Here is a 25,738-nt window from a genome sequence, read left to right on the forward strand (position 1 = left end):
TGCGCACAAAAAGCAAATCTAGTATGAAAATCATCAAACTTCTAATGCTCGTAACTCAGTTCAGACTGAGTTTAGAGGTATACATGCCATAGTAAGTTTGGTTTATTACACTATTTTGTAATCAAAAAACAAAGTTTGGTCGATGGCCACGCGAAAAAAAAAAGACGCCACTTTCCATACAAAATCTGGCATTGCCATTTAGCTTAACAATTCCTTAATATAATTCATGAAAGACGTGTGGAACGGGTAGAAAGTAATTTTGGCAGTCATTTTCTTCGAAGTTGATATCAATACTACTTAGTGCCTTTGATTTAATTACTTTTTATTTTTACAAGTGTTTGAAAACTCCATGTCAGATTGTGTTCAATGTCAAGTGAAATCTCAAATTGAAATGTCTCAATCTCAATGAGGAGACTCTGTATTTATTCCTAGAATTCCCCTAACACCGTCAAATTGCCCTTTCGAATTCAAGACAGTGCAGTTTCCCATCAGTCTGCTTCGTAATGACTATAAACAAAGCTCAAAGTCAAACTCTAGGGACCTCTGCTTAAACTCCCATGAGTGCACAGAGGTAAGCAGGTAACCGCGTGTGATGCTCATAATAATTTTCGATACAGAACCCCGTACATACGTCATACATATTATAGAAAGAAAACACCCAGACCAATACAAACAAATATGTTTCTGCAATTTTAGTATGATATTTTTATTTATTAATAAACAAAGAGACTGAACAAAATTAATGCGTGTACTGATTAATGTTATTAACCACATGCAAATCTTCGTGAATTGCAACAACTATAATTATCCAAGCTCTAAATAATCGCTACTAAGAGTAACTTATCATAAAATGTTTTTCCAGTCGCTCAAGCTTCCAAGGGCCTACCGATAGGTCGGGTGACGTAATCTTGAAATTCTTTAAGCCGGCGCAGAACTTCCAGAAGGTCAGGCGACGCCACGGCCACTTTGAACCGTGTTTACTTCTGCAGTTATATTTCATATTTATTCGATTCTAGAATATATTCCCAAAAAGTCTGTAAGGTGTTTTAATTTGTATCACTTGGATATGATTTGTATTAGAAAGTGTTGTGAGTGTGACGCTTGAAGGGAAGGAAGTCGACCTAAACTAACCAACTGCGTATTTCTATACTATGTAGCTGGAAATTGTGGCGGGAGCTCTTTGGCGCGCTGTCTTCGGCGAAGAATTGCGCGCGCAGATTTTGACAGCGCGAAATACCTACTTTAGCAGAAATACCAAGCCTTAAAAGTATGATAGTAAAATAATAGATAAACTATTTTTCTGACATTAACCATTTTTCATTGAAAGAAAGAAGAAAGAAAGATTTTTTTTTAATTTGGTCCAAAACAATTAATAAGTACAATTTATACAATTTTACAGTTCAAAGTATTTGTACATGTTTGAACCAAAATGGCATCCGCTCAGCATTGTGTCCTGCTCTGAGGTAGACCCCAGAACAGGATGCCGCGCATTGCAGCTAATTTTCCTGAAAAATTTATCATCAAGTTTAAAATATGTATACCGCTTTACTTGAAAACCATGAAACGAAAGGGCTCTCAAAGGCAGCATTTTATAAGGCTTTCAATTGTAAACTTAGATTTATTTTATTTATTTACTATTCTGGAAGGCTGGAAGACGTAGCGTGGGCAGGGCTCCTACTAGGTGGACCGACGATCTGGTAAAGGTCTCGGGTAGAACCTGGATGCTAGCAGCGCAGGACCGTTCATAATGGAAAGCCTTGTGGGAGGCCTTTGTCCAGCAGTGGACGTCATTTGGCTGAAACGAACGAACTCTACGTCTGTAGACGAAAAGTGAATGAACTCTGCGAAATGAAGCTGTCAAAGTGGCGATACTTACCGTTGTTTGTCGTAAGGGTTTCCCGTTTAGTGTTAATAATTTCATCTCGGTAATTGAGCGCGAGTTAAAGGTTGTAATGACCAGCGCTGTGTGAGGTGCGCCGGATTGCCTGGTGTGGCCATTGTGGCGAAAAGAGCGGGAGAGATAGCGTTTTAGTTTGTGAGAAATATTATTTCATACATTCTCTATGAAAGCTTGCCTTTGGCAGTGTCAGTGACGACACCGTGCTCTCAGTGTCAGTGCCATCGCTGGCAGTTACGAACATAGGTATCGCTGAAGTTCCGTGAACTGAGTACTGACAGGTGAGAATTGAATCACTGACGCAACACTGTAGGTCGGATATTAAACTGAGTGAACACGTTGACGGAACTGTGACTTCACTGAATGTGTGACATTTTAGAGGTTGTAATGACCAGCGCTGTGTGAGGTGCGCTGGATTTCCGGGTGTAGGCACTGTGGCGAAAAGAGCGGGAGAGATAGCGTTTTTATAAAAGAATAATCCCGTTAACTCCTAAATTAATATGCTCGTACGAGTATGAGGAGTGGGTTTACCATAATAGATAGACCAGTGACGCGATGTGGTTCGAGTCTGCGTTTCTCCGATCTGACCCGGCACTGACACCATTGGCCAATTGTCGCTTCCAACTTGGGCTATTGTCGTTTAACTAGGTGATGCAACTCCAATGTCACAATGGATGGGCTTCGGTACCATGGTCCGTGATACGAATTAAAGGTTGTAATGATCAGCGCTGTGTGAGGTGCGCCGGATTGCCGGGTAAGGGCACAGTGATGACGAGAGCGGGAGAGGTTTTGTTTAAGGTCCGTTTTACAGCACAACGCTCTAAGCTCGTGATAGATTCTGTAGGGTAATTATTAGTCGAAATAATATAAATTAAACTAATCAAAAGCCTGCTCAATATTCAATCTAATTTTGAACATCGCTCTGTATTACGGATTACGGACTTTTAGAACTTACAAAACCTCCACTTAGGCCCAGAACACACGGTGAAACGAAATTGCAACGAAACTGCAACTTCTAGTTACTTTTGAGTTGCATCTAAGTTTCTGCCATAGATTCCGTTGAGAGACCACACATGACGAGACCATTTCAAACCGGTTTCAAACTGGAAGAGAATAATTTCAGCGTCTAGTTGTATGAGGTTAACCTGACCTTACTCAGGACTATGTCGAACACCGCTACCGCTACCGCTTATGAAGGAGCTCTCACCCGTCTCTAGTCAGAGTAAAGACGATCGATGGACACTGGCGCCTCTTAAAAAGAAAATTAAGCGTTCTACGCGATTTACGGCCGCTGGCACGCAATAACTTTGTTATTAAAACAAATAATGTAGGAGCGGGATGACGATATCGGAATGAGTGAGATAGACGTATTTTAAAACCACTTTTTGTCGTCCATTGTGCTTTTACCTACTTGGATGTCAATTACCCGGATGCAGAAAAAATTGATTAGTTAATTTTGATAGGTAAAGTAGACTTACCTAATGGGTTGCAATGGACTTATTTTGGCGTAAAGCTTGTAAAGAAAAAAAAAACTTTGACTGGTTTATTTTACTCGTAGGAATACGTAGAAATAGTAAAAAAAGACGATATTTTATAATAATTTAGAGACTTTTATTTAACTGGAAAAAGTTAAAAACATTATTTTTGTTAGTTTGTTTAATTAAAGGAAGGCTTTGACTAGCTATAGTATGTAGAGTTTATAAACTTCTAAAGTTACATACCTAAGTTGTTTTTCAGAAAAACCTGAAAAACCGCTTAACTGAAGCTTCAAAAGCTTACGTGCTTATACAAACCGTTACAGCCTATAAATCTTATTGTTGTAATAATGGCAACCTCAAGGCATAATTACCAACAGTTAGCGACAAAACATAAGTAGGTACTTATCGCTTTTTCCAAAGCTCGGAGAAAGTGTAAAGGTCAAAAAGCAAGGCAGAGAAATATCTAACTCTACAATTATAACAAAACGAAAAAAATAGGATATGAAAATGCGTTTTACTTACCTATTTGAAAAGAGAAAATCAAAATCAACAAAACTAAAAAAAGAAAGAAAAATAAAAAAAAATTCAGTCAAATAAGACAAGAGAACATCAAAATCAACCACCTAACAAGATTCCCGAAACATCAATTGAAGTCGAAACAGGTTGTCATCATCGGAATGCCAGTTAAATCAATCCCAAAACTGCCTTATAACACCGCAATGACCTAATTCGTTCGCCCCGTGAGGTCCCTCATTTAGAAGCGCTATAAAACCACTTTTTGACATATCCGTGGCAAAATCCCTAACTGATATGACCCTTACGCTGTTAAGGTGTTAAGAAAGTTCACACAACCCATTCAAAATTCATCTTTACAGTTTAAAAATTAAGGATTATTCTCGCTTGGAGTTCAAAACTCGTTTATTAGACTACAAAGGCGCCGCGCGGCTCGTCGGCACCTTTGAGGAGGAGGCCTGTAATTACTTAAGATCGGTCGGCACGGATCTTGCGGCGTACGTAACCCACGGACGTTCTAGGTCTCTCAACTGAGCACTGTTATGGGTTTACATAGCAAATAGCACTGACCATTCCCTTTGGAATGCCATGGTAATCGCTCATGGGATTGCTTGTGGAAAATAAATGGGTTGACTTTATTAGAATTGAGTTTTTGACTCTACATTTGATTTTTCGTTTTTATTTGATTATTAAATTGTTGTGCCATTTGTAACTGTTATTGCCTATTATGCTTATTAAGTACTTCTAAGGTGCAGTGATTTGAGTGGTCTCGATTGAGCAAAAATAATTGAAAATCAATGCAAATCTCAGCTTATTAAAGCTATCATTACCGTCGCAAGATAATAACAAGGCTCTACTTACACTGTGATTGGCCCATTTACTGGTTCAACTATCTAGGCAGTATGCAGATTTTGCAATTGATGTAATTCTCTATTAAAATAGTTGTATAATAAAAGTAGGTCTAATACTTTCCCGAAACGTTTACCAATCCAATTAAAGGGTCCGCAAATTGCGAATTCCGATTTCCTCGGCTTCCTGATAATCCCTACCGTAAGTAAGCACAGTCGGCTCGGACGGTGCCTTTCTGTAATTAAAAGCATTGTCATTAACGCGTGACGAATCATCAGAAAGCGGGGGGAGCGCGGGGCGGGGCGGGAGGCGTGGCTAAACAACATCAAACGCGCCGCGGCACACGAGCGGTAACGCGCGGAGAAAAGAGATAGCGAGAGAAAGTTCCCGCGCCGATAGAGACGGAGCACGCGTGTTTGTTTGTAGTAGTACGAACGGGTTGCTGGTAGGGCCGCGCCCGTGCCCGTATCGATAAGCTCAAGGCGCAATACTTGTATTGAATTATGCATAAGTTGGATTATGATAGTATCTGTGTAACTCGATTGTCATCTTGCAGCAGGTGACTTTGATGAAGAAAGATACGTTGTATGATATATTTAGAAGAAGCGCTCGCCCTCAGGTCTGTCGGCATTGCCTTGAAGATACATCGACCCTGATGACTCTCGTTGAAATGGAAAGTAAAATCCTGTTATGAAGAACCTGAATTAAAGACCTAGTTGTCTCGTATTAACTGTGTTAGCTACTTATTTAGTACGTAATCTCAACTGATGGAGCTCTATCTAATATTGCGCTTCTATTTTAATAAAGGTATAAGAATGTCTGCTCTAAAACTAATATGTATTCGTGATTGAATTTTTCTAATATAAAAATACTTCGAAACTTGTTTCGTGAAGACTCCTTATAGAGCTATTGGCTACTGTTGTGTTGCCCATATTTATCTACATAATATCTGTAGGTAAGTAGGTATTTCGAGGATACATAATTATGTAAAGACTACATCATTTCATTTTTGTTATAGATGAAATTCCTGAGTCCAGAATTCTGAAAACGTCTGTCACCAAAAAAGCGATGGTTAGATTTTCAATAATAATGTTTTTTTTTCAACAGTAGACTTTCCATTGGTGATGTAAGTATGTAGTGTATCATCTTCAAGGGCTAATCCTTACGATATATGTAGATAGATCTATGGATGATAGATAGATTTGTTGTTGTGTCATCAATTATTTCACTTTTGCTATCGATAATCGATATCGCCGAACCCGCAGCATCCCGCGCGTCCCTAGCGATAAATCCGCGCCGCTAAAGAAGCTGACGTCATTGACGTATTGTTTATAATCTGACGCGACTGACGCCGGCCTGACAGACGCGCGAATTGGCGGACTAAATGGACTCATTTCGATGAGTGGATGAAGACTAGAGTAGAGACTTTAGATAGTCGGACTAAAAACCTAAATGGAGTAATTTCGATGAGTGGATGAGGACTGGAGACTAGGCAGTTTGGAGCTTTTGTTTCTAGAGTCTTTTGGAGGCTTTATTCGCAATGTTAGAGTCCTTAGGAGGCCTTATAGACAGTACAGTACTTACATCAGACTAATATTTTGCTAAAATTCTGAAAAAAAAAAATTAAACAGTTTTAATTTTCAATTTTCATTCTGAAAGAGGCTTAGTAGCAACTTTATTGTTACTTATTTGGTGATTTATAAATAATTAAGAAGGAGACGGGACTATTTACCTACATCTGAAAATATAATAGTTGCCTTAATTTAATGGACCACTGTTAAAATGTAGAGTCAATATCTCGTTAAAACCCCCTATTTGGTTCCACAGTAGCTATCAGATCTTACTCATACTATTAGAGTAAAGTGATTTCCAGAAAACAAAAAAATCGCAGTCACCGAGCATCGTAATAGACGTCCCTAATTCGATAATTAACAGGTCTCAGCCATTAAATCGAATTATCTATGACACGTTCACTTTGAGAAGAAAAGCTAACCACTCATTAGGTGTAATACGTCCAACTTAAGTAGATCTCCAGGATTGGATGAGGTAGTAGCGCTGTTTTAGAGCTTAAAAGCTGGAGGCGGGTCAAGGTAAGCTGGCCGCCTGTTAATAGAAAGGTTGCTGACTCATTCTGGTAGACATCTTCACGTTCAGAAGTAGTAAGGCTCAGAACACGTTCCCACGATCGCAAATTTCGATAAAGATGTTACAATTTCTAAACCCATAGTCGTTTGTGGGAAAAAAGAGGCGGTACAGCAAATTTTAAAGCAATGATTAATTATTGAAACCAATTACTTAATGAGTTGCCCCAATTTGCGAGGTAGTGTGACTTGTCAGACTGTTTTTGTTGGCACACGATGACGATTAACTACGACTTAATTAATATAGTTATTTCATTGAAAAATGTCTAGTTTTATTGTTGCAGAACCTCGTGTCTTCTAATTAAATGTGTGCTATCAGTGAATCTTACCAAAAAGTACGTTATTATTATTATACATTAGACTTAAGTAGACGAATTAAATCATTAATCAACAGCTAGGTCCGAACATCTGACCGAAGGCCGGCAGCATATAATTAAATAAATTTAACAGATAACCGTGCATAATTAACAAAAGTAGATTTTCCATCCGTCAACCTTTATCATCAAGAAAAATCGTCTAATTCACACCTCGAGAGCTCCAAATTTGACGTACAAAGAGCTCGTTCTGTTTCGAATTAATCAAGGGGGCATAATTACGGCGTATTTTAAAATGTTTTCGGACGAAGCGACACAGTTTTGACAGAGCTGTAAAGATAAATGATCGCTAATTACCGAAAGGTCCGCTAGGGGGCGGGTCGCTCTAATGGCCGGCAACCGCGGATTTTGTCAAGGTTACAAATGCAGAATCGGATCGCAGCGGGGGCTTGGGAACAATAAGTTGAAAAAGTCTAAACGGTTTTTTTTCGGTCAACAGTTGCGTAAATACAGTCGAAAAGAATCTTTTTTGTAAATCAGCAAGTTTAAGGCTGGGTTGCACCATCTTACTTTAACTTTCACAAACGTCAAAAATCTGGCAAACTCCATAAAAAAACCACCGGTTATCGTTATAGTTACCGATAAAGTTTGGTGGTGCAAACTCAGCCTAAGTAAGTATATTTTTAAAGCAATCTATTTGCACTTATAGTACGGTTGATCGGGAGATGTATTTTTAACCCTTCAAGTTCTAGCTGACTGCTGACATAGGTTGTCGAACCAATTTGTACAATCTGGAATTTGAATGGCACTAAATAGTCAAGACTCAAGACCACACACCATGAAACTACTGAAAATAAACTAAGCTTTTTCTTGCGCTTAAATTGATTGATTTTCTTTAAATTGACAGTAATTATAACGATAACCGGTGTTTTTTTAATAGAGTTTAACAGGTTTTTGACGTTTTTTCAAAGTTAAAGTAAGATGGTGCAACCCAATTATTATCATATTGGAATATCTGGTGAAGGTAACTGACATAATTACGTTTATCACTGAAATTTTCCCACTAACTTCCTCCAAACCAACCAATATGAACGAAAAGGCAATTTTTCATTCATCACGTTTCGCCGTACAAAATTCCCAGCACATTGTATTCAACCGCATAACCCTCCAACGCCTATAGAAATTAACATAAGGAACAAAGATACGAAATAATCGACGGGGACCGAAGGGTTACCAAATTATCGTGCACAATGCTCGCGACTCTCCCGCCCAATAATTTTCTTTTTATGCTCTTACAATTGGCCCATCTATTGTTAGGTGCGCGGACCCAGTTCAGGAAAGGCCTAAGTGGGCTTCAATCTGCTATTTGGGCATTTAGGTTATTACAAAATTGAAATTGTATGTCTAGGCTTCATTTGGGTTATTTCCGAATGGAAATTGTCTATTTGGTGACGCAATGGTTCTAATCTCAATTCACCTTTTAGGCTGGGTTGCACCATCTTACTTTAACTTTGACAAACGTCAAAAATCTGTCAAACTCCATACAAAAAACACCGGTTAGCGTTATAGTTACGGCCAAAGCTAGGTGGTGCAACTCAGCCTTAGAGGGATTGATACTTGAAGAAATGAGTTAAATAAATGACTATTGGCATAATAGGCAATAGAATAGTATACATTCTGACATACTTAGGTCATTTGGTAATTTCATTTTGGTCTTTAGCATAAACTTTAACCAAAGACAATGTTGAGATGTTTTAACAGTTAAACAAAATTACAGCTAAAATTTAAGGGCACATCAAAGTTATGTGGTTAATTTCTAACTGAAAATCAAAACCATCAAAATCCATTGTGCAAGTTTAAATCAATAAATGTACCTACATTATTATAATATGTTAACCACAAACCGTTTTCACGAGCACTGACATTACAACTTCGGCGAAATCAATTTATATTCCAAAAGTCATTGATTGTCAATCATGTCAATCTCAGATAGCGTGACTACTTTAGAGTTAAAAATAAACTTAAATGGACAGGCTTCTTTATAAACGAGGGCATTCAATCATTCGAAATCAATCTGGAAGTGTTAATTCCCAATTACTAAAAAATATTTATTGTTGTGAATAAAATGCAGAATTGAGGAATTAGTTAGGTGCTCACTATTTCACTTGATTTATTTTTTATTCGATATAAGAATTATATTTTATTAATTAGGTATACAGGGTGTTAGGTAAATGGGTATATGAGCATTTTCATACAAATTAATTTATTATTAAATTTTATAAAATCCGATTTGTATGAAAGTTAAAATAATTAAAATGAAGATATCAATTTTCTGACACCATTTATATGACCATGTTAACATGGGCTAGTGTCGGCTCATATACCCATTTACCTAACACCCTGTATAATAAGTAATTTATTGTTTCAACATTATTACAGCATTTACTTACAATATAATTAAAAGTGAATCACATAAGTTCAGCCATCGATAGGAATCAAACTTGCGACCCCCGAATCATCAGCCTAATACCGAAACATTTGAATCAAACATAACATTTTTCACTTATCAACAACAGTCGTTAATCGTATTCAACATACCGACACATAATTGAACGCAATTCGAATATTACGGTCACTTCCGAACATCTCTACATCGACTATCTAAATTCGGTAAAACGTATCAATACAATAAAATTTGTACGCATACAAAACAGCGCCAATCACACTATAATCGACGAAATCGTTGAAAGCGTTACAACTAATTGAAATAATCCATTAACCACTTGACTTCAGATGATCAGGAATGACACGAGCACTATTAAGCCGGCTTGTCAATTTATATTGTCTTGTGAGTAATACAACATTCCCATAGCGATTGTGAGGCGTTATAATGACAGGAGGATGACGTATGGATTTGTCGCTTACGGCGTTTGGAGGCGCGCGCCGGCGGCCACATCAAAGAGGTGGCCGCCTTTGATGTTGCCGCCGAGCCGCCCCAGTGCGGGCGCGAGCAAGGCGGGTGGCGGTGAGAGTTATCGATGTTTTAAACAGAGAGATATTGAGACTGAGTTGCACCACCTAACTTTAACCGTAACTATAACGATAACCGGTGCTTTTTTATGGAGTTTGACAGATTTTTGAAGTTCGATGTTTTGAGCTGACAAGATTACAGAGACATTGAGGCTGAGTTCCACCACCTAACTTTAACCGTAACTTTAACGATAACCGGTGCTTTTTGTATGGAGTCTAACAGATTTTTACGTTTTGTTAAAGTTAAAGTAAGATGGTTCAACACAGCCTGAGATATCAAAATTTTGTTATTATTTTCAAGTCATTTAATACAATTCTCCTCCCATTCAAGTAATCGCGACCAGAACCTGAAAGCCAAGAGATTACAATCCACTAGACATTTAAACGAGAAGCTGTCAATATTTTAAAATTTTATATAATTTAAAGCAAGCCGATACGTGTATTTGGTTCCAACAAATTGTCAGTTAAATGACTGATATTGATAATTTTAAATATGTGTTAATCATTATCATAGACATCTGAGAACCTTCAGAGAGCCTCGCTCAAATGTTAATTAATTAATGTTGAAAATAGGTAATTAATGTCAATCATCAAGGCCTGTTACCTACGCGTTATTTTTTTAATCTTCACTCTAAAACGGTCATATAGGCTCTTTACTGTTTACTTTTTTATTTACTAACTACATTTACGCTGTGGTTATTTTGTTACTGTCAAATTGCAATCACGAATAAGATTGATTGGTTGTTTTAGGGTCAATCCTGAAAGCCAAAAAAAACAATGTCCGGGGGCAAAAACTACCCATAACGTTTAAATTTTAATGTAAGATTTTTTTTTCTGTTATTTTAATGTTTAAATTAAATGGGGCACAACAAAAACGGTGTTTATTTTAGCTTAAAACATCTGAAAAAAATCTTCGAAGCCTTGATATTTGATTTCCCTGGGCTGTCCCTTTGTAATTTTTTGAACAAACCATTAATAATTTACCTATCTATAGTCATAAATTTAAGATTTTTTGTAATTTAAGAGTTAAAGGGTGAGTTGTTTAATGATTTAATAAATACACAAAGTCTGTGCCAATCACTCTTTTTTATTTAAAAAATAGTTTGTGTTTGTCCGAGCGCAACGATTGATTCCCTTGGCGCGTCACTAAATGCCACCTGCCATGCTATTATAAATGTCTACAGCGAAAACGTGCACATCGGCAAGTGGCTTTAGTCGCGTTCTGAACATCACGAGTAGAGGTCATACGTCTCGACGTTTCTAAGCCGGATTTACGAAGGTAAGAATTTGATTCCCCTGGCTTTGTTTCACTAGGTCATTGATTACCGTGGCCACTTTAAAAAATCAAGAATCTGGTATGTTGGAGAAGGATCTGTTAATTTCCTCTGATTTAAGAGAATTCCGGGGCACCATGGATGTTCATCAGGTGATATGGATCAATAAAAGTCCTCACCATGAGACGTCTTAGCTGTCATTTAGAAAAATGTTTGGAAGAACCAATACATTGTCCTCATGGTTAACATATAGATTTTTATAATATCAAAAGTTTAAATGTGCACAGCACTGGTACATCTGAAACCGCGAAATCAAAGAGGACTGTAAAAGAAAATTACTTCGATAAACTTTCTACTTCGAACCCAAATTATGGGCTAGCTGCAACTGAAGTTCAGAGCATTCAATCGGATAATCATATTCCATCTGATCTATCATCAGGATTAATGTGCCTTCAGTAAATAAAACCTTAATTTTCGATTCTATGTGTAAAGTAGTAACGTCTGCTCTCTATGGCAGGAAAGACTCGGATTCCACTGATAATTATAATATTTTCTACTTTATTGTTTGTCCATTTGCAAATCATATTCATTTATATCGCTGTTAGTTACATAATATAGCGTCATTGTTGCCGCATGAAAAGGTGTTATACTTTTATGCATACAATACCGTCTACAATATTGACTTGTGTTAGATATTTTTTTACGTTAGATGATTTAATTATATTAATTTGATAGATTTTAGATAATTTAAAATACTAAATTTTATAATACTATTTATAAGATTAGTGATGACTCTAAAGTACCAAAATGAAACCAAAAGACTGGTAAGTTTAATTAAAATAAACGATTATTCTATACAAAATGTTTTATTTTGATTCCCCTGGCATTTTATATTGATTCCCCTGGCACCAAAATTTTAAACTCATATATCTTTATATCTAAACACTTGACAGTGATGCCTATTTGTGAAATATGTTTACAATGATGTGATATTTAGCCTTTTGTTAGTAAAAGTTTAAACTCTTAAGTTTTAAAAAGTGCCAGGGGAATCAACCGAATACGCCCAATTTCAAGATTGACCCTTTACTGAACAATATTCATATTATTTTATATTATTTGGCGGCGCACTGTAGCGGATGAGGCGAAGAAGATCGGCAAGACCTGGAGCGAGATCAAGCGCGAAGTTCAAGACCGAACGCGATGGAGGACTGTTGTGGACGCCCTCTGCCCCATCTAGGGGACATAGGACCTTAAGTCAAGTAAGTCAAGCAAGTAGGTCTATGAATTGATGATTCTAATAGAGCCGAGCCTGGTAGCTTAGGTAGACAGATAACATTAGAGATGTGACTGCAGTTTTTACAATCTAAACGTCAAAATAAGACGTTAAAAAATATATCGATAAATGTCTCGATATCGACAGGTTCCCACCGCGCCCTCACCGCAAGGCAATAAAACGAATGAAGCACGTATTTTGACGCGGAGCGGCGCTTCTGGTCTGGCATCCCTCTCCCTCGTATAGCTGCGTCTCCCTCCCACGTCATGAGGTGTCTGGCACGCTATTACCGCTTATGGCGAGCTTGACCGAGCCGTAAGTAATGGTGCAGCCTATTCTTTTGACATAGTCGCTTAGGTTGGCTGATGGGTGGATTGGTTGCACTTTCCTATACCTTCAAGCTTCAAGAGTTGGTTTTAGAATAGCACACATACATCTGCATATCACATAGACGTAGCTACATATTTACAACATCAGTGCTAAAGCCTAAATGATTAGGAATATTTGAAAAGCCCTATTATGGGCTACCTTTTGAGGTTCCTGAGTAGCAAATCTTGTTATAGGTTAGGTGATGGGTTGGCAGGCCTATACATTTGACTTTAAAGCTTCAAGAGTTGGTTTTAGAATAGCACACATTCAGCTACAGTGTTACTACCTCGTTGCAAAATCGATCTCATTACAACATCAGTGGTAGAGCCCAAATAAAATGACAAGTGAAGAGGGGCCCATAAGGGCTACTTACCTCTTTTAATTTTTGGACATTACGAAGTGGCAAATACATAGTTGTATAAGTTAGCTGATGGGTAGATTGGTTGCAAAATTGATTTATTACAACACTGTAGAGCCCAAAGTTATGAAGAAAAGTGTGAAAAGACACAAAGGGGTAGGGCTACCTTTTTTAATTTTTTGACGTTTGAAAGTATCAAATTTTAGGTTAGCTGATGAGTAGATTGGTTGCATTTTCCTACACCGTTGACTTTTGAAGCTTCAGGAGTTATACAGATATATAATATTATCTGTATAACTCCTGAAGCTTCAACACTGGTAGAGCCCAAAAGGGAAATTGGCAAAAAGAGTAGAGACCCATAATGGCCATCTTTTTAATAGATTTTTTGATTCTCATAATCAGCTTTCAATCTTTTCATTCAATAAAACTCCCTATCTCATAAAATGCCACTGACTACCTTGATATGCCATCGCCTGTACACAGGACAATTTAAAATGTCAAAGTAAATGTCATACACGTCGATATATCGATGATATTGATAGCTATGTTGAACAACATGATTGACAGCAGAGTCAAGGGTCAATTCCAAGTTGTTTGTCTCTGTTGACACCTCTGTTATGGATGGTTCAAAATTACGGAACAACGTGACCGTTTTGTAACCTAAGGCTGAGTTGCACCACCTAACTTTGACTGTAACTATAACGTTAACCGGTGTTTTTTGTATGAAGTTTGACAGATTTTTGACGTTTGTCAAAGTTAAAGTAAGATGATGCAACCCAGCCTGTTTTGCACAATGATTCAGAAATCAGTTTTCAGATAAAAATATTTTTCGTGTGTCGTGTAAAACTTATGTAGAGTTTAAATAAACCAGCGTTCCATACAATTTCTTTATTTATAGGTTTTACAGAAGGCCCGCTTTGAGTTAAAACGTGTTTTCTCTAGTTAAAACTAGTTTTCCCTATAGGCCTTCGTTAAAACTAAAATTTCCTAGATGAAACTGCTAACGAACACAACAAAAGAAAAAACTTCATGTCACTATGTATCTCTACATTATATTTTCTTCAAATACTTCGAATTTTTTTCTTACTCTGCCATTACACAACAAATATTGCAGTTCTATACTCTCCCTAGAGTTGAGCGGAAAACTAGTAAATTACCAGGATAATAATCAGAGTAAATTATTCAATACAACTCTATAACTTTAATAGAACACCTACACAGCTTTTTACTACCGAACACCCAAGTAAAAAAACAAAAACGCTTACCGTACAACAAACGGAAACGCGCAAGCTCTCGAGCTTATAAAAAGCTCAAATTGAATTGAAATCTCTGATCCGACGTGTTTACTCAAAAACTTAGAGCCGAAAGGGGGTCAATAAATACAAGGGTTCCTTTGGCGGCTCGTAGAGCCATAAAAATGGCTATTAGATATCCTATTAACGCCTATTTCGACATAATTAGGAGTATTTCGCTCCCAAAATGGGCCTGAGTTAAGGCTTTGTTTATGTTCTTCGTATATTAGTATTAAATACGCGCGGTGGGTCGCATATGGTGGCATTTGGGTGAAATGTGCGGGCTGGGGAAATTTATTGCGTTTTATGAACTAAGAATAATGGTGGAGCATCTGTGATGGGAGGTTTAAAGCTTATGCCTTGTGAATCATAGTAGAGAGTGAATTGATTGAAAGAAAGAATGAAAACATGTTTATTCAGTATCACATAATTTACAAAATAGAAAAATATATTGCAGTAGGATAATGTGATAATTGCTACAATGACAAAAATAAATAAAAGGATGAAAATTACTTTAGAAAATCTTGGCAATTTACGAGATGAGTTAATTTATTAAATTAGACCAAGGAGAGCGTGTCCAAACAAATGTTTCGACAACCCAGGACAGACTCCTAGCACCGCAGAACGATCTCAAATATGGGGAAATGGCTAACAAAGAAAAAGAAGATAGTTAATTTATGTAACTGTACTTGCTGTCTTAGATACATAACCTTTCTGAAACAATTTCTTACAATTCCGTTCATAATATCGAGGAATTCGCTGCCTGCTGCTGTCTTTCCTGAACACTATAATCCGGGTCTTTTCAAGGCGAGAGTGAATAGGCACTTACAGGGCAGGTACCATCCTAGACTGCATCTCACTTAACACCAGGTGCGATTGCGGTCAAATGCCTTGTCATGCATAAAAAAAGTCCTAAAAGATCTCTTTTATGATTTTCATGGTAATACGAATACCTACTTAGATCCCAATTTTTTTTTGTCGTGTTTCGTCGTGTGTGTTCCATCTAGGACCTGTCACAATAACTCATTAGAATACTGTAGAAAAATGCTAAGTCGCGTGCACTTGCCTGAACAGAACAAGGATCAAATAACGGAACGAAAACCATCAACACTCACGTTCCTGGACGACAAGGGTTGCTATAAAACGTCACTGCAAATTGCAAAAATGCCGGGTATATTGCGATAGTCGACGAAAACTTATTGAAAAAGGCTTTCTGTCATTTTCACTTTTCATATCAACACAAAATTCGTGCTTCTGCAGTCGTCTTAGCGAAAATTTGATTGTGTAGTCAATGTTGAGTATTGCACTTTACCTACTTATAATTTTCATGAGTTCTCGAATGGCGACCACGGGCCAGAAGATCCTTGGGGGATTTGTCCAGCAGTGGACGTCATTTGGCTGAAACGAACGAGTTTTCACGAAAATGATATGATGGAAATTGGCAAATAACTCGCAATCAAAAATTTAAGACCCTTCGACTAAAATATACACTCTTGCAAATATTCAACGCATCTTTCGATTAAGTATGGATGCATAATTTATTTATTTTAAGGCTTAAGAATTATGGACATAAACACTAATATTCAAATTTGGTTCCAGACGATTGGTTACACTGTGAAAAAACTAGTAATTTAATTAAGAAAACGTACATTTATCTTTCTTAATTTTACGCATGTTGTTAATAATGGAAGAAGAATGTTATTGTGAAGAATTTCAATGTCAACTACTTAACTTACCAGCAGGTGGATTTCAGTAAAATGTATCATGACAATTGACAGTACTTTTCCTCTATATTTTCATCGTCTATTTTACCCTATTTCTTTTTTTTTAGCAATTATGGTGTGAAAACTTTTCATCAAACATTCTCCTATGGTAGCAAGAAGGCCCTGGATGCAGGCCACTACCAATCACTAAATATGGAAATCATTGGGGATCTTAGTTCAGCAGTGGACATCCTTCGGCTGAAATGATGATGATGAAGATTCGATACAATCAACAAATTAGGGTTTTCTGCCTTAATTGTGTTTAAGACTATATCTTTATTCACTACTAGCTTTCCGCCCGCGGCTTCGCCCGCGTGGAATTTTGTCTGTCACAGAAAAACTTTATCGCGCGCGTCCCTGTTTCAAAAACCGGGATAAAAACTATCCTATGTTCTTTCCCGGGACTCAAACTATCTCTATGCCAAATTTCATCAAAATCGGTTGCGAGGTTTAAGCGGGAAAGCGTAACAGACAGACAGACAGACAGACAGACAGACAGACAGACAGACAGAGTTACTTTCGCATTTATAATATTAAGTTGGGATGAACCATGTATTGTCATGGCAATTAATCCTATATTCAGGTTTTCGCCACAGAATCAATTATACGCATTTTTATAACCTTGCAATTAAAATCCCATATACGAGCTGACAATGGCTATTAAATTGAATATTTATTAATGGTTCCACCCAACAATGGTTTCGTAATATCTCCAATAAAACAGTGTTTCTAAATTACAGTAGGTATATTCGTGGGCCAATCACGCGTTTCACAAAACAGCTGTAAAATCTAGAGAGTTGATTGGTGTCACAGAGTAGGTAAAGTTAGTAGCTGAAGTAGTTTCTATTAGGTTCTTGGCAGAAAAAGCTAGACTGTGGAGTCTTATTTAGTTGTAATAGATATTGTTATTTTGCGTCAAATGTATTATAGTTTATTTTTATCTGTACAATAGTCTTTTATCAGAAAATACCTGTATAGAATGCAGATTTTAACAGGTACTTTTTAGAATTAGCTTGTTATTTGTACATTGTAGTTACATAATATCACCATTATTGTAATGAGCTTTTGGCCTTTTGTATTTCCACCATTTTCAATTTTCTCTTTCATTCGTTTCAGCCAAGTCCACTGCTGGACAAAGGCCTCCCCCAAGGATTTCCATAACGACCGGCCCTGCGCTGATCGCATCCGGGTATTTCCCGCGACCTCCACCAGATTGTTGGTCCAACTTAGTGGGGGGCCTGCCCACACTACGTCTTCCGGCTCGTGGTCGCCACTCGAGAATTTTTCTGCCCCAGCGGGCATCAGTTCTGCGAACTATGTGCCCCGCCCGTTTATACTCGTATTTCCAATTATAAAAAAATGTCTAAGTATGCTGTAGAGGGAGGAAAATCTATCCATAATTGTATTTACATATTAAGCGCTTCACGTGATCATTATTTACAATGTGCTTGGCCTTTTCTACTTTCTATTTCCACCATTTTCAATTTTCACTTTACTAAATGTTACTATACTGTGGTCATTTGCAAAGCCTATGTGTGGCCATTTAGCTAAGTTAATGAGGTTAACCTTTTAGGTTTATTAAGAATGTACACGCCTTTGCGCATTTTGAGGACTTGATGTTTGTTAGAGAAGTAATTAATATTTTGCAATGTAGAGAATGTATGCTCTGATTACAAATTAGAAGTTACAATGTCTAAGTAGGTACTTTAGTTTTAATATTCTATACAGTTTGTTTGCTCTTTAACTTTTCTATGTGTCACCATTAGAAATACTCGTATAAGCCGGCTCCGCACTAGTTGTAAAATGTAATGTAGAGCAGGATTAGTATGAAGAATAATTGAAATTATTTAATGAGTAGGTAATTAGAATTACAATGGTAGGTAGGTATGCCAAACTAAACTAAACTATGCTATTATCTACCTAATGTGATGTTCCAGGAAAAAACCATTCCATACTCAATACTCAAAGAGCCAACCCAAATGAACTAACTAACCAATCAGTACTAAGTTAAATGAAGCTGAACGAGTGTAATTTCTATACGGTTCGGCTTTGTAATAAATAGCCTGCCCGTTTATATCTTTAGGAACCCTAACTTTTCCAAGCGTAGCATCATGAGCTTACTACGAAGTTGTAGGTAATCAGACCAATCTAGCTTCTCTAAACTTGCTGATACTTACCATGTAAGTAGTGCTACCGTCTTATGTTCTCTAAGATTCGGTTCCTTTAGGTAATCAACTTAAATAAGCTCTTACTGCCGTCAAAGTGGAGCTAATGTGTTTCTGCTACTTTTCGCAATTATCAGTAACATTTTTGTACTTAAAATCTATGAATACGGTGTACCAACGACGGCACATCAAACTTAACACTGGCATCTTATGTCGTTGGATTAAGTGCTATTTTAGAATAAAAATGTATAGTCTTATGTGCTGTGGATTATACGTTGTGTAAAGCATTAGCAGCACCCGCAAAGCACCTGATGGTTTCATCCGAGTTGCCTCGATTGATTGGACACTTCACACACTTCCGCTCTCTAGTGTTGCTAATGTTCATTTGCAGAAACGTCCCGTGTTTACCCTTACAAGAACGTGTCCCGCTAAAAGCAAGGGCGGGACATCGAAATTATTATTTTAAAAAGTAGTAGGTATTTTCTCTCTCTTATTTGATTTATTTAAAACTTTATTTCACATCACAATATTATTATTTATGGCACCACCACCATACCATATGGCATTGTCTTCCGCTCAACCTTTGAGCCAGCCAGAGATAAATTGGATCTGATTATAAGGTTCAATGGATCATGGATCTCCGTGAATTAATGTCTTATCCTATCCTTATTAAAATAATCTTATAAAAATTTCACTTTCTCATCTATGAATTTTCCATGTCACGCTTTTTTATGTCCCGACTTTTCTACGTCCTCCAACGCTAGCTCCTCATTACGATCAAAGCAATGAACTAATGAAGCTAAAATGTAGCAGAGCCATACGCGCGTAACATCTAACATTTATTACCTCCACAAACGATATAATATCAAATGAAATAAAACAAAAGCCATGATTTAGTGCTCATCTGTCTGTTGTTTACTTAATTATTAATTTCACACGAATATCATAATCGTAACTTTCGCCTTTGATGTTTACCGTGTTTGATATTAATCATGTCTTCGTAAACAGGAACGGGAGATTTACTTCTAAGCTATTAGCTTGCTTTTGAAATTACAGCACATCGAGGTAATTATTGAGGGACCTTGTGCAGTTGTGATAGGTTCTTTATTGCAACAAAATGTAAAGTTTGATGTGCTACCGAATGGACATTCGAATTGCAGATCGAATCGTTTACACGAAATGAACAAATCTTGTGCTATTGTGAAATGAGGAGATTCGTACAGGAACTAAAGTCGCTGACATAGCCCGACGGATTAGCAAGCTGAAGTGGCAATGGGCAGGGCACAGAGTACGCAGAATTGACGGCCGATGGGGCAGCAAGTGAGACCTCATAGTAATGTTTGGGAATACGCGCGTTAATATAGAGTTTAATAGTAAGAGGGTCTACCGTATTCTAGGTAATTGTAATTATCATCACTGTATCAATGTAACCAGAAACAAGACAAGTATAAAAATATACGAGCAATCAAATCGGGCTAAGCTTTTATCTTGGAAACGTTTCGTTTCACTAAACATCCTTTCTGCTCACATGATTTACGGGCTTCTTGCTACAGATGTGCCCGACACTTGGTACGTGAAACGAAACAGTGCGTAGTTATAATTTTTATGAAATTCGGTTCAGAACGTGAAATAATAATTTGTAGTGGTTTTTTTAAAGATGGTAAAGTAAACTTCAAACAAATTCTTTGTCAATGATAAAAAAATAATTTCACTTTGGTTTCAAACTGTTCTAATACATAGTTGAATACTGAGACTGAGTTTCACCATCTTACTTTCATTCAACGATAACCGGTGCTTTTTGTATGGAGTTTGACAGAGTTTTGACGTTTGTTATAGTTAAAGAAACTTTTACAAACGTCAAAAATCTGTCAAAATCCATACATAAAACACCGGTTATCGTTATAGCTACGGTCAAAGTTTAGGTGGTGCAACTCCCCTTAGACAATCAATGTTAATTTTCAACTTTGCAATCTGCATGGTGCTCATTAACAAAACACAGAACAAATATTATACATAAACATTCTGCTTACTACAAAGTTTTTTCTATTGTTAACTAAATTCTTCTTAGATAAAGTTGAAAAATAATTCAGTTAATCATACTTCTCAGTGTATGACTCAAAGTAAATCGACCGCACGAATAAAACAATTCCAAGGCGGCACATCAACGTAAATACTGTGGACGTTATTACATTCTAATAGGGTTCATTTTGCAACAAAAAATAGCCTGACGTGCTGTCGTTACAAAGCACGTCACTCCCGTCAGAGCAGACGTTAAATAGATGCTTAATGTTATTATCGGCTTACTGACTTACAAACTTAACTTTACTACTTACTTATCCTTATTCCTTTATGATAAGGTTAAAAATGGTCATTCGTAGCTTAATTTATTGGATGACAGTCAGCGATCGGTCACCAAAGGAACCGCGCCTCATTAGTACTTATCCCAAATCAATTGATACATAAGCTATTCAAACAGATTTTGATCCGCGCCGCCTTGGCTTTTGAAAAATGGAAAACGCCATAGAGATGCGACGTGCGATTGAATTTTTAAAGCTCCCTTTTGGCTTGAAAATCTTATCAGGTAGGCGCATAGCAGGAGTGTGCGTCCAAAGCTTCTAAATGGAATGAGATTAAAATAGTCTTCATTTTTTTACCAAGTTTTTACATTTATGAACACTAAAAATTTAACCAATAAAAGTAGTCCATAAGGCACCTTTACATAAAGAGCATTGTGGTACCCACACCTAAGCCAAAAACATTTTATTGCAGATTCGGAATTAGAAAAAAAAGCTCCGTCAAATGAGCTGATTTTCATAATATCTTTCAGGCCGTATTCAGCGCTTCGAGACAATACTCAGACACCACCAGATCAGAATCAGATGTCAAAGAACATGACGATCTGATGGCTTTAAATAAGCTTAGCATGTAGTAATTCTGTAGCTCTCTCTTCTCAGACTTGTAGCAACTCTGTGGCGCCCAAATGATTCGTGCAGAGATTAAACACGTGTCATGTCACACGGCGACCCGACGACGCTTGTTAGGCGTGTTGCGATGGATTTAATAACTTGGAAACTTATTTTTAATAACCAGTTAAATAAAGCTCCGATATCTACTTGTATGGAGTAGAACTGTTTTTAATAAGTAGTATTAGAAACGTATTAGATTGATACAAGTCTATACAGGGTGGAAACGATAAGTGATCTCACTCGATTATTTCTAAACTATACAAGATATCGAAAAACTGGTTACTGATCCTGAAAGTGCTTGACGAGCTCTTTCAAACAGTACTAATAATAGGTTACAGAATAAACTGGAACTATCCGAAAATTCAATGTTTCCAGCTTCCATATATTTGGTAAAGTTACATAATATTAAAAACTACACAAGATATCGCAAAACTAGTTACTGAACCTAAAAGTGCTTCACGAGCTCTATCCAACGGTATCAACAATAGATTACAAAATAAATTGGATCTATCCAAAAATTCAATGTTTCCATCTTCCATACATTTAGTACTATCACAGTCATGACACTCATCTCTTGATAATATTATAGCAAGTAAAGCCTAAAACTAATGTTTTCCACAAATAATTTCAAATAAGATGCAAGTCACAAGTTTATTTAACCGACTTTTTAAGTTTATAATTTAACAAAAAATAAATTACACTTCTAATATTGTGTGGTTGGCAATGTTGGCATACATTTAGTATGGAAGCTGGAAACATTAAATTTTCGGATAGTTCCAGTTTATTCTGTAACCTATTATTGGTACCGTTTGAAAGAGCTCGTGAAGCACTTTCAGGATCAGTAACCAGTTTTTCAATATCTTGTATAGTTTAGAAATAATCGAGTGAGATCACTTATCGTTTCCACCCTGTATACAGGGTGGAATTTTCTAATGCCACCTGGAGGGAAACTTCTCTTAATATTGTAGATAGAAAAAAATTCTCAAAAAAACATTCCTTTATTTTTGAAAAGAAATAGAACTGCACTCAAAGATTTCCAAAAATTTGCTTGCCACACCCGGGAATCAAACCAACTAAAATCTGTTAAAAATTACACCCTGTATTTTTATTGCATCGATCGTTAGGGTCAAGTATAAGGATGAAATCTCTCTAACAAACTTGATAAATCAAATGAAAGGAAATCCATAAAAATTTAAATTATTTTAATTATGAACAGAAAATTGTATGGTATGGTAGTGAATTTTCGAAAAAAATTCGAAAATCTATGAATGCAGTTTTCTTTCTTTTCAAAAATAAAGGAATGTTTTCTTTCAGTAAAATTATCTATCTGCAGTATTAAGAGTACTTTCCCTCCAGGTGGCAATACAAAATTCCATCCTGTATATAAAAGAAAGTCGTGTTAGTTACACCACTATAACTCAAGAACGGCTGAACCGGTTTAGCTGAAAATTGTCAGGGAGGTAGTTTAGAGCCAGGAGAAGGACATAGGATACTTTTTATCCCGTTCGAAATAAAAAAAAGTCTGCTTATTTATTGCCATTAAGGCGGAACAGAGTTAGCCGGGTCAGCTAGTACTTTTATAAGATGGTTAAAGGTTTAGCATTCTTCTAAATAGGTCTACTTTAATTTGAACGTGTAAAGAGAGTCAAGGGACCTGGCGTTAAGCAATTTGCTAGGACCTTAATATCTGACGTCACCTTTAAATATCCAACAGGATCAATGGAATAATCTAGATATTGGACAATTTGTGACCATAATTTGTAATTACCACGGACTGAAAGACGTAGCGTGGGCAGGCCTCATACTAGGTGGACCGACGATCTGGTAAAGGTCGCGGGAAGAGCCTGGATGCGGGCAGCGCAGGACCGTTCATTGTGGAAAACCTTGGGGGAGGCCTTTGTCCAGCAGTGGACGTCATTTGGCTGAAACGAACGAACGAACGAACGAATTTGTAATTACCCACACCATAGAAGAAAGAATAGAATTCATAAAAAATAATAGACCTTTAAGATCTATAGTACAAAAAAAGCACTAATAAAGCTCATTGCGATGGTATGTACTACTGCAGGTATAGTACGGTACTTAGGCTAAAAAAGATCTTATGATACTCACACAAAAGTGATACTTTGTCAAGGTTTCAAAGCAATGATTATCAAACCTTACGCAATTTTAAATAAACCATACGCAGTTACAATAAGTACTATTATCCAACAAAACTATAAAACCTGATGTGCCTTCATTGTGGTATCAGTCATCACACGTCGCCTCCATAGTCATCGAAGTGCTAATTACGTATTAATTATTTGCCAAACGAAGACGATCGTGTCATTGTCTAATAATGGCCGACTGAAGTCACCTTGCCGACTGGCAATTAGTGAGGAAAAGGCGTAAACACCTCAACAGGTACTGGTGATAGCAAAATGCTTAACACAAATCAGAAGATTATTTTTTTATAGTTGTGGGATCAACCATTCTGGGAAACCACTGAGAAGCTAGAAATAAATATCGTCCAGATCCACACTACCTAAGGATTAAAGAAAGATGGTACGATACGCAAACGCTTACATAAAACAAGTTCTTGCTATTTAAGTATTTCAGTGTTTTTATTTTTGTCCTGTCCATTGCACCTTGATTCTGTTCAGTAAGTTTTTAACATGAAAAACTGTGTTCATGATTTAGGTAATACTTTAATTAACCTAAGAAAATGTTGTAATAACCTATGTTATATTCACACTTCGATTGCTGTCTAAAGTCATCGTACTTATAATATTGTCTACAGTCTACAAAGTGCTATTTGAAATCACCCACGTAAGTATAAAATCACATTGACCATAGCAATAAAATATAAATGAAACTTACCTTACTCACCACGACTGTACCGCTTACGAAACCTAGTTTCCCAACGGACTCGATCCGGCTGCTAATCGTCCAATAAGCGGCCATTTATAACATAATTGTGCCTTAATATACCCACACATGCCGCACGCCTAAAAACATGACAAAACCACTTCATTATCAGCCATTGTTGCGATTTCACTCCACTTCCAACGGTATTGTGCGATTTTGGCAACCCTGTATTCTATTTTTTGACATAGAGTTCATTTTCGCACAACTATCAATACAACAGTCAACAGCTTTACGCTTCCAATTTTAAGTTCGAATTTGGAACAGTCTTAAATTCAAAATTAGAGCAAGGTTTATGTGCATGCGATTGTACTCGAAGTGCATTCGAATCGATACTGAAATCGAATGCGCGAATGATTTATTATTCGCTCTCTTGTTGATTCGATATGCACTCGATTTTGGATCTATGCGCCGTGAAAAATGTGGGTCTATTTTTTTGGCGATTAATTCCGTTAATGTGTGGTCATATTTTATTCAGTGTTCCATTAAGGATCTAAATGGACGCAAAGTATACTTACCTAGTTTTACAAAGCTTATTTATGATTTCTGAACGCAATTTTATTATTGTTTTTATCCGACATGCGCCAGAAAGAGGGTAATTTTTTTTTCAGGAGCTATCAACATTGTGTAGCAACGTTTCAGCTTTACACGTATCTGAGTGTAACATTTTGAAAATCATTTTTCTTTTCATTTTCTCGCTTATTTTCAGTTTCAGTTTTCAGTCACTCTTTTAGTCATTACAAGTTTCACGAAACACTTATTCACTTCTAAAGGAATATAAATCCTATTAGTCAAATTAAACACCATATCACTTAACATAAATAAGTCTAAAATACGTTTAATTATATTTAATTTAAAAACCGATTCACAAAAACCATGCGCATCTGTCGGAGCCCGCGGCGACGCCTGTCTAAAATTAATTATCTGACGCCATTATTGTAATTAAAATGATGTTTCTATTAATTCTATGACGGTAACCGTTGGATAGTTCGTTTAGAAAGGACGGTGGTAATGAGTTAAGGCGTGTTACAGGATGTCCTAAAAATATTGTGCTAAAAATTTGAAAATTCTATTTTCTTCCAGAGGTACAGTCAGCGTCAAATAGTTCATGTCGCCAAAAGTAGCCAATAAGTTCGCAACACTTCTTTGTTA

The 25,738-nt window shown here is 36.8% G+C and overlaps 1 long non-coding RNA gene across 1 annotated transcript; it reads left to right on the top strand.

Moving 5' to 3' along the window:
• Positions 1–202: 202 nt before the first annotated feature.
• LOC135083973 (uncharacterized) lies at positions 203–1,035 on the top strand. Its single transcript, XR_010259738.1, has 2 exons — positions 203–571; positions 863–1,035. It is a non-coding gene; the product is annotated as an uncharacterized LOC135083973 (long non-coding RNA).
• Positions 1,036–25,738: the final 24,703 nt, after the last annotated feature.

Source organism: Ostrinia nubilalis, chromosome 24 (assembly GCF_963855985.1).
Source record: "Ostrinia nubilalis chromosome 24, ilOstNubi1.1, whole genome shotgun sequence".
Lineage (NCBI taxonomy): Eukaryota > Metazoa > Arthropoda > Insecta > Lepidoptera > Crambidae > Ostrinia > Ostrinia nubilalis.